The sequence below is a fragment of the Durio zibethinus genome, chromosome 15 (genome assembly GCF_047325235.1).
Source record: "Durio zibethinus cultivar Kanyao isolate XHJ-2024 chromosome 15, ASM4732523v1, whole genome shotgun sequence".
In the NCBI taxonomy this organism is placed as follows: domain Eukaryota; kingdom Viridiplantae; phylum Streptophyta; class Magnoliopsida; order Malvales; family Malvaceae; genus Durio; species Durio zibethinus.
In genome coordinates this window covers 6,696,077-6,705,149 of record NC_143176.1, presented here as the reverse complement: position 1 = coordinate 6,705,149, position 9,073 = coordinate 6,696,077, and the positions used below count along the sequence as shown (strand labels likewise).

The 9,073-nt window shown below is 29.2% G+C and overlaps 1 long non-coding RNA gene across 1 annotated transcript; it reads left to right on the top strand.

Annotated features, from left to right (window-relative positions):
- The first annotated feature begins 4,962 nt into the window (after positions 1-4,962).
- Positions 4,963-6,447, top strand: LOC149514616 (uncharacterized). Its single transcript, XR_016328145.1, has 3 exons — positions 4,963-5,338; positions 6,054-6,138; positions 6,255-6,447. It is a non-coding gene; the product is annotated as an uncharacterized LOC149514616 (long non-coding RNA).
- Positions 6,448-9,073: the final 2,626 nt, after the last annotated feature.

Below are 9,073 nucleotides of genomic sequence, written 5' to 3'. Positions count from 1 at the left end.
TCCCCAACATCTAGGCAAAATTATTTGTTTGAAGAGATATTTTTTATTCCCTCCAACATCTAGGTAGGAAAAATAAAAGGCTTATTTCATTATTATTACTATTTAAACATTTTTAAAATATACTATTTTTTTATATTGTTTTCATTTTATTATTATTAATAACAATTAAATATTTATCATAATAAATTTAAACATTTATGCATAAAAAATACTTAAAATAATAAAAATAATATTATATAAAAAAATTAGAAAATTCAAAAAAAAATTTTTTTACCTGAACCGGACCAGTCAACGGTCCGGTCAACGGCGGTTCGGCTAGATGGTTCGGTCTGGTTGGTTCAGCGGTTCAGGTCGGTCCAGAGATAGGTTCGGTTCGGTCTGATCAAATCGATCCAGAGCCGTTGAGAAGTCGGGTTAACGGGTCGGTTGCGCGGACCCTGGGTCGGGTTCGGGTCGACAGGCGGATCCTCTTTGGTTTAAACGACGTCATTTTGGGCGTTTATTGAAACAACGTCGTTTTGGCTATTGACAGTTTATATAAAAGTTAAAAAAAAATTTTCCCTTATTCCTTTCACTCTTCAGAAAAAAACTCCTTTTCTCTCTTGTTTTTTTTCTCTCTCCGACCAGACGCAGATGGTCGGCCGACCGTTCAGACGCCGTTACCACCGCTGTTTGTCTGTCACCGACCGCCGTTGACGGTGGTCGAAAAATTCTCAGAAAATACCAAAACGTTCCCCTCGACCTCCTGAGTTCAGATTTGGGGTCCTTTTCACCAAAAAGCGTCCCCACTTCCCTAGATCTGCTAGTGAAGTTTCAGTCAGATCTCTTTTTCTTTTGTATTCTGGTTTTATTTTTTTTTGAACTGATTTTGATTTTTCTTTGTGCAGGGGCTCTCGGCGTTAGGTTCCTCCCTGCGGGGAGGACTGTTTGATTTTTTTTTTGTGGTTTTCTTTCTCTTTTTTTGACAAAATCTCCCCCTCCTTCTTCTTCTCTGTTTTGGCTTCGCTAGGAGCTCTATTTATAGAGCTCCAGCCATACGCGTTTGGAGGGAAAGGCATGGGGCTCGGTCACGGGATGTAAACACGAGCCCCATGCCTTTTTATTTCTTCTGTATTTTCTGGTAGTAGGGTAAAATGAACAGGGTATGGGATGGGTGGTGGGCTTGGTGGCAGTGGTGCCGGGGATGGCACCACTGCCATCCTCGATTATTTTTTTTTGTTTTTCTGCTGTTCTTCTTTTTTTTTGTATTTTTTTGTTTTGTATTATTTTTTTGGTATTTATTTTTTTGTATTTCGTATAATATTATTATTTTTATTTTTGGGGACAAAATTGATGTCAACAGCAATAGTCCCATTCTTTTTCAAAGTTAATTGCAGCATCACAGGGTTTTCTCAAATATAAGAAAACAATTGCTATAAAGGGTTTTTATTTTCCTATCTGAATAATTTGCATTACAAGTAAGCTGGGGTTTGGTGCAAGAACAATTAAATGTCAAGCACATACATACCTGTATATGCTTACATGAATCGAGTAACATATATAGTTTAAAACATTATTTTTTATAAGAACAATTTTTATGTAAAGGGTAGTGAATTTTTCTTTTAATATAATATTATAATATAATAATTATGATACTTTTAATTACATTTTTTTATGTTAAAAAATATAGTATTTGATAAATACAAAATGTTGTGTATATTAATAATTATGTTTCTTGATATAAAAATGTAATCATTGATAAATGATAATTTTTTATTTTTTTAAATATTATATTTTTACATATGAAACGTAATTAATTGTTTAAAAAATAATAAAATAAATATAATATTTTTTAATATGAACAATATTTTTAAATATAAAAACATAATAATAAATAACATAATTATAATAAAATATTTTAACTATATTTTTATGTAAAAATATAATTTTTAATATTAATAATTATGTTTTTTTATGTAAAAAACGTAATAAATGTGTTTGCTTCAAGTAACACAACACTTTGAATATCCTAATAAATGAACATAGCGACTCACCGTCCTCTCTTGTTTCTTCATTTATTACCTCTCACTCTACGTGGCAGTTGGGCAAAATTAATTGGAAGTAACATCTTCATGCGTGCTTTTCTTCTTTACTTTTGTCAAACAATTAACAGAAAACACGGAAATTTATATTTTTAATTCACTCCAATTCTATATATCAAAATGTTATATTTATATTTTTAAATTTTGCTGCCTTCTCTCTCCTCGGCATTTAAAATTCTAATGAGTTTGTTCGACTTGTTGCTGTAGACTTTATTAATTCGTACAAACTATAGCAGTACTTAATTAATTTTTGTTTTATGACGTTGGATTTACCTCTTTATTATGTCATTATGCACAATAAATTTCTATATTTTATTCATTTTTTATATTCGTGCTTTGTGCAATTAATTTTATAATTAGATAGTATTAGAATTTATAAAATTTTATTAATAATACGAATTTATATTGTATCATTAATATTTATTTTTTTAATTTTGTACTTGAATTTTAAATATAAATATGAAAAATCTCAATAGTAAAAGTGCATTAAATTGCTCCCTTTACCTTAATAATTTAAATATAAATGCTAGTTTTATTGTTCTTTTAGTTATTTGATGATGAAAAAAATATTATTTGTATCACGATTTTAATTTATTTTAATTTTATTTTTTTGATAAATGATGTGATTTATTTATCTAAAAATATGATAATATCTTGTTATTATTATAAACAATACAAATTATATGTTGATAAATACAAAAACAAAATTAAATGTAAAAAATATTAGTGAAAATCTTATGTACTCACATATTGTACTGTTAATCTAAGTAATAAGATACATTATAAATTCTTATAATTTATAATTGCATTAAAATCTATATTTCTTAAAAAAACTTATTTTTGAGGAGTTGAATTCAAAAAAATTCAATCATGCCAATTATTACAAAAATATCATTAGACCAAAACTCTTTAAAATTGACTTATATTAATTATATTTAAGTGGTTTTGCTCTATGACATTTAAGCTAAATATTATTTATGAATCTTTTAATCAAAATATGTCATATACATAAATATATATATATATATATATATATATAAAAGACATAAAGAGAATAATAGGTTCTTAAGTTTTAATATAATTACATATTAAAATTTATTCAAAAGAAAAATTCACCACCCTTTACATAAAAATTGTTCTTATGAATTATATTAATGAATTTGTAATTTTAATGCTAAAAAAAGACATGTTACTAAATAATTAGTTAGAAAAATTAGATAAAATATTTTTATTTTTAATTAAAAAAGTATAAGACTCAACTTTATTAAATCCAGTAAAAATTTTTAAAGTGAAAAAATAAATAGTGTAGTTTATTAAAAAAGTATAAGACTCAACTTTATTAAATCCAGATTCTTTCTTTCCAATGGAAAATATGGTGTAGTTTATTTGAAGGTGGTATGTCATCTATTCCTTGTTTTATACAGTCTATTATAACCTGATTCTTTTAATTTGAATCATAACCATTCCAATAAAACTGCTAACACTGAAAGCATTACTTATGAAAATAATAACCATTCCAAGACCTTCCCGAAGATCTTGCTAATGGCCTTAGCAACAATGAAATAGCAGCTTTCTCCAAGTGCCTACGCCCATGTTATTTCTAGCAAAATATTGCAAAGATTTTGCCATCGCTGGGCCAACTTTCTAAAAGCGGGAGGCTATGGCCTTAGGAACAATGGCTTACATCTGAGAATTGTTTTGAAATGGATTTGGATGGTGGTGAAATATTTGCAACATGAAACATGTCAACAATTTCTCTCATAGTATATGCAAGCCATTGCAAATCAGGAAACAATTCAATGCTTGTACATAAGAATGAATATTGGACATTACTTTTGGCATCTGCAATTAAAAGATGGGTTGAATCCAGAATTAAGCTCTTCTCTGAAAGAGCAAGAAAACCAAAAATTAAGTCTTCATAATACATTCTCCTAAGCTCAAAAGTTTGAATATTAACGACTTGGTCTAGAGGAAGGGAAATTGAAAAGTGAAACTGGAATTTGCATACATTTTAATCCGCAGAAATGAGTAACAAAGAGAATTGGTATAGTTACATTCCAGAAAAGGTGAAAATCAGTGTCCAATGTAGAATTAGTTTGCATTCCAGACTCAAGGCACCATTGAAGCTTCGGCAATGGGAAACTCATGAGAGTGATGATCTCAATCTGTTTGTAAATGGTACCACAGCTTATTTGTATATCTGAGAATTGATCAGTCTAATTTTGTACTGAGGTTATACTACGTGTCTCCTATTCGATCATTTGTAAATAAGCGAGTGGGTTTCCTTGGTTAGGTTTTTTTGATAATCCATTGGTAGGCCTATTGCCAGGTCTCTAGGTTGTTTTCAATGGGCGCTTTAACTAAAAAATATTAAAATTTTCACCATTCATCAACTATTAAATGAATTTCATTTAGAGCTTCTGTTTTTATTTTTTATTTTTTACATAATTTAGTCTTTAAATTTTCGATCAATCTAGTGATTTTCATTTTATTTATATATAGTAAAATCATTTACATAAAAGTTAAAAATATTAAATTCTACATATATATAAAAAATTAATTATCATTTTAATATCTTTTTGACAAAGAATCTAAAAATTTTTTCAATGAAATTACAATTTTGATTGATAATGAAATTACAATTTTGATTGATGTCATGAGTCCCCTTAGTTATTTTATCAAGAATCTTAAGATGATTAACATAATCAAAAATTTGCTCATGAAAAATTTTTATCAATAATTATTAATGAATCACCGATGAATTATTAACAGAACATAATTATAAATTAATTCAATATTTGTCAACAGAATATCAAAAAAATTTATTGACGAAAATTATTTCATTAGTATTTCATTAATAAATTATTAGTGAGAAAAAAAATTTAGTGCGAGAAATACTGATAGAATAATCTATCAGTAAAGGTAATACAGACAGATTATTTCATTGATAAATTATTATGGAAAAAATTAAATTAAATCAAATTTAAAAAAAAAAAGAATTAATTTACCTATAGAACTTCTGTCGGTAAGGTGGATAAAAATGAAATCCTTAAATCCTTTCTTATTTTCTCCCCTGCATTGAAATCCCTAAACCCTCCTTTTCACCTTTCTCTGCGCGACTTATCTCTGCCATTCTCCCCTCACCGCCACGCCGTTGATCGGCTTTTCCGGTGCTGTCGATCGTCGTCAGTCGTCCGGTTGGTTCCTTTCCTCGTCCGATGATGTCGTCCGTCGTCTGGCGTTGGCTCTTACAACAGGTATAGCCCGTCGGCTTCTTTGTTTTTTTGCTTTGCTTTGCAAAATCTGTGGCTGCCGTGCATTTTGGTTTTTTTTTTTTTAATTAATAGTTAATTTTTATTAGGATTTTTAAGATTAATCGTAACTTTAAATGTTCTTTGATTTATTTGTCACTATAATTTTGTTATTGCCAGGACGGTCAAGTAGTTGAAGTTGCTGTCCTTTCTATGCAGGCTGATAATGTGGAAAATTCAGAGTCTGAACAACCAAGTTGACTACTTAAAGAAAGTTTGGAGTTTTGTGAATTAAAACTTTTGTGCCCTTCTTTTAAACTTCCTTTTCTGATATGTTGATTTAGGATTATCTTAATATATCTCTTATTACAACTACTTTATGTGTGCACTAAAAGAATCTCGTTTGCTACTGTAGTTTCTGCAACTATTCAATTCAAAGATTGCAGAATAGATTTATGTTAGAAATAGGATTTGCACCTTAATAATGAGGAAACTTGCTAACCAAATGGAACCAGTCCAGTTAGTACCCACTAACTTGTTAAAGCCTTGGTTTTATGGTCATAGTCAATGTTACAAACTCCTGCAACTATTAGCCATACTAATAATAATTTAGTTTATTTATAAAAAAAAAATGCTGCTTGCTATAATGGATTCTGCCTTTGCGTATGTAAGTTTGCCATTATGCTAAGCAAGATCCTTTTCATTATATTACTGGTTGTAGGTTTGTGCCATGTTATCTTGGTTGCAGTATCCAGCTCTATAATAGCTTATGGACTGATAAGTACCAGCCAAAAAATGCCACAGCGGTGAGATGTTATTAGCTTGTCTGTTCTAAACTGCTATTGATACTAAAAGACGGATGGGTAGAGGGATGTAATATTATACTTCATATTTTTTTTTTCTCCATTAATGCATTTTTTAGGTGTGTGGCAATACTGAATCGGTTGCATCTCTGGCGTGAGACAAGTTTTCAAGCAATCAATGTCTTCAATAACAATTGGTAAAGCAACATGCAAGAAGATGGTGATGATTTTTTTGAGGAGTGAGCTTAGATGTTTCATGGATCAAATGATGTAAATGATGTAATTGATGAAGTTCAATACTATATTATTCAAGACTTGTATTATGAATTTTATGGATTTTATGGATTTCAATACTATATTTAACGGATTTTAAATTTATAATTTGGATTGTTTTAGAATTTTTGTGGATTTAAACTTTATGATGTGAATTTGATCATTTAATGAATAATAAACAAACTTTATGATGTGGATTTGATCATTTAATGAATAATAGATAAATAATAGACTTTTAAAATAATTATACATGTTTTATTTTTAATTTAATAATTTCTTAAATAATTATAGATGAAATTAATCAAATTACAGATAAAATTTGAAGTTTACTGATGGATTTCAATGACAGAATTTTTGCTTTTAATGATGGACATAAAAAATTGTTGATAAAATATTAATGGAATATCAATGAAATATCAACGAAATACTGACAAAGTTGACAAAGAAAATCAACCTTATTGATTGATTATCAACCAAATATTGATGAATTACTTACGGAATATCGACAAATTACCACCGAATTATTAAACTGTATCTTTATTTTCATCTAAATCACTCAACTTTAATTTGTACCAACGAAATCATTAAAATTTGCTAAATGTAACAAATATAATTAATCACTTAACTTTTTAATCCCAATTATTAACAGAAAAATGATGTGACTGTTATGTCATATGCCACATAAACAGTCACATAAGCTAAGCCTAAATTATTATTTTTTTCATTTCTTTTCTCTCCCTCCCCCTCTCTCTTTTCTCCTAAAGAATTTCAACACTGGCCAGCCACCATTCAAAACTCAATTTTCGACGCTGTATCGTGGCTCTCTCTGCCATCAATCGTCATTTGTCGGCATGTGATCTTCATCAGAATTTAATTGTTTGCTAATTTCAGCCTCCTCATTCTTTTCTTGGCTCATTTCCTCCTTAAACTTTCTAAAGTATCCTAGATCTAACCTGAAAATAAGATCTACTACCATCTGTTCAGCCTTCTACCACCATTTAGACAACTATAATTCATTTTCCCATTTCCAAATCAGAAAAGGGAAAATTATTATCAAGTTAAAAAGGAGAAATCCCCCACGAACACTCATAATTCCACCCACATTCAATAAACAAATGTATACCATTAGACATTAGTCTTGAAATAAAATCTAGTAGAATTAGTGTTGTAATAATTTATGAGTAGCTAAAACAAGGGCACCTTTCTTTTCTTCTTTTTTATCATTGATAAAGTTAAAATCAAGAAATATAGCCAGCAAAGAAACAATTTTTAAAACATTCTGTTATAGAAACAATCTAAAACATTCTTTCTTCTATTTAGGGGCACCAACTGGAGACAAACAAAGGAGGAGATTTTTTTTTGGCTTTGCTGGGGTGGTTCTGCCTCTAGCCTGGTAACAGTAACTCTGCTGGGCTCAAAAGTCGACTTTAGGCTCGTTTACGAGGTGGTGGAATGTTAGTTTTGGGTGGCTGCAGATGGAGGCTGAACAATTAAACGGAGAAAGAGTGACATTTAAGGGAAGGAAAGAAAAGAAATGAAAAAAAAAAATTTAAACTTATGTGGCATAAAATGTGGAGGTCATATCACTTTTTTATTAGTAATTTGGATAAAAATAGTTAAAGTGGCCATATTTGTTACATTTAATAAGTTTTAATGATTTTGTTGATACAAATTAAAATTAAGTGATCCAAATAAAAATAAAAGCTTAATTCAGTAACCAAAGATAAAATTTACTCTTTTCTAAATGTCGATGTATTTAAAATTATCAGAAACACTTCCATATGTCCATGACCGTCACAGAAAGGATGTCGCCCAGCAATAAAGAGAACAAAAGTGAGAGACATAACGACAGAGTGATGCAATGCAACGAATAGAGTTGTGCCACGTGGAACAATAGCCAATTGGAAGGGTGATTAGATGCGTGAGAGGTGAGAATCAAGAGAAAGAGGAAGAATAAAGAGCCCTCTGGTGCTATTTGAATCGTCGTCTTTGGTTGGGCAAAGCCCTCTCTGTCTTTTCCCTAAACTCAAAACTCTTTTGTTTGTCTCTATCTATCGACGGCTGGGGCTAAGACTGAGGTTATAATTGGTCCCCGTTATTCTCTCCCGTCTAAAACCCACAAACTGAGCTTTGGGATTGCTGTTTAGGGTTTAGAAATATTGTCCATATTGTTATTTCATCCAAAAATTAATTCCATACTTTTAGAGAGAGAGAAGGATAAAGAAGCATTTCTCAGTTCTATATTTTTATGTTACTGCTCTTTGCCTCGTATAATATTTAAATTATAAGATTTAATGTGTTTATTATATAAAATTATGATAAGATATGATAAAATGATATTACAATAGAATTAGATTAAATAATATTATCTTATTTTATATTTGATGTGTGTAAAGATTAAAATAAAATAATAATTTATTTTATATTGATCAAAATTACATGTGTTATAACTCAAGATAAAGGCGTTAAAAGTTTGAAAATTAAGGTGGGCTAATACTTAATATTAAGGCAAGAAATTTCATATGGCTTGATTTGATTAGGAACTTTTATATTTGCATTGAGTTAATTACACATATGTTACTTAGAACAATAAAAAATTAATATTTAAATAAAATAATATACAATTTACATCTTAAATTTTCAAATTAAATATCTATTTAATCTT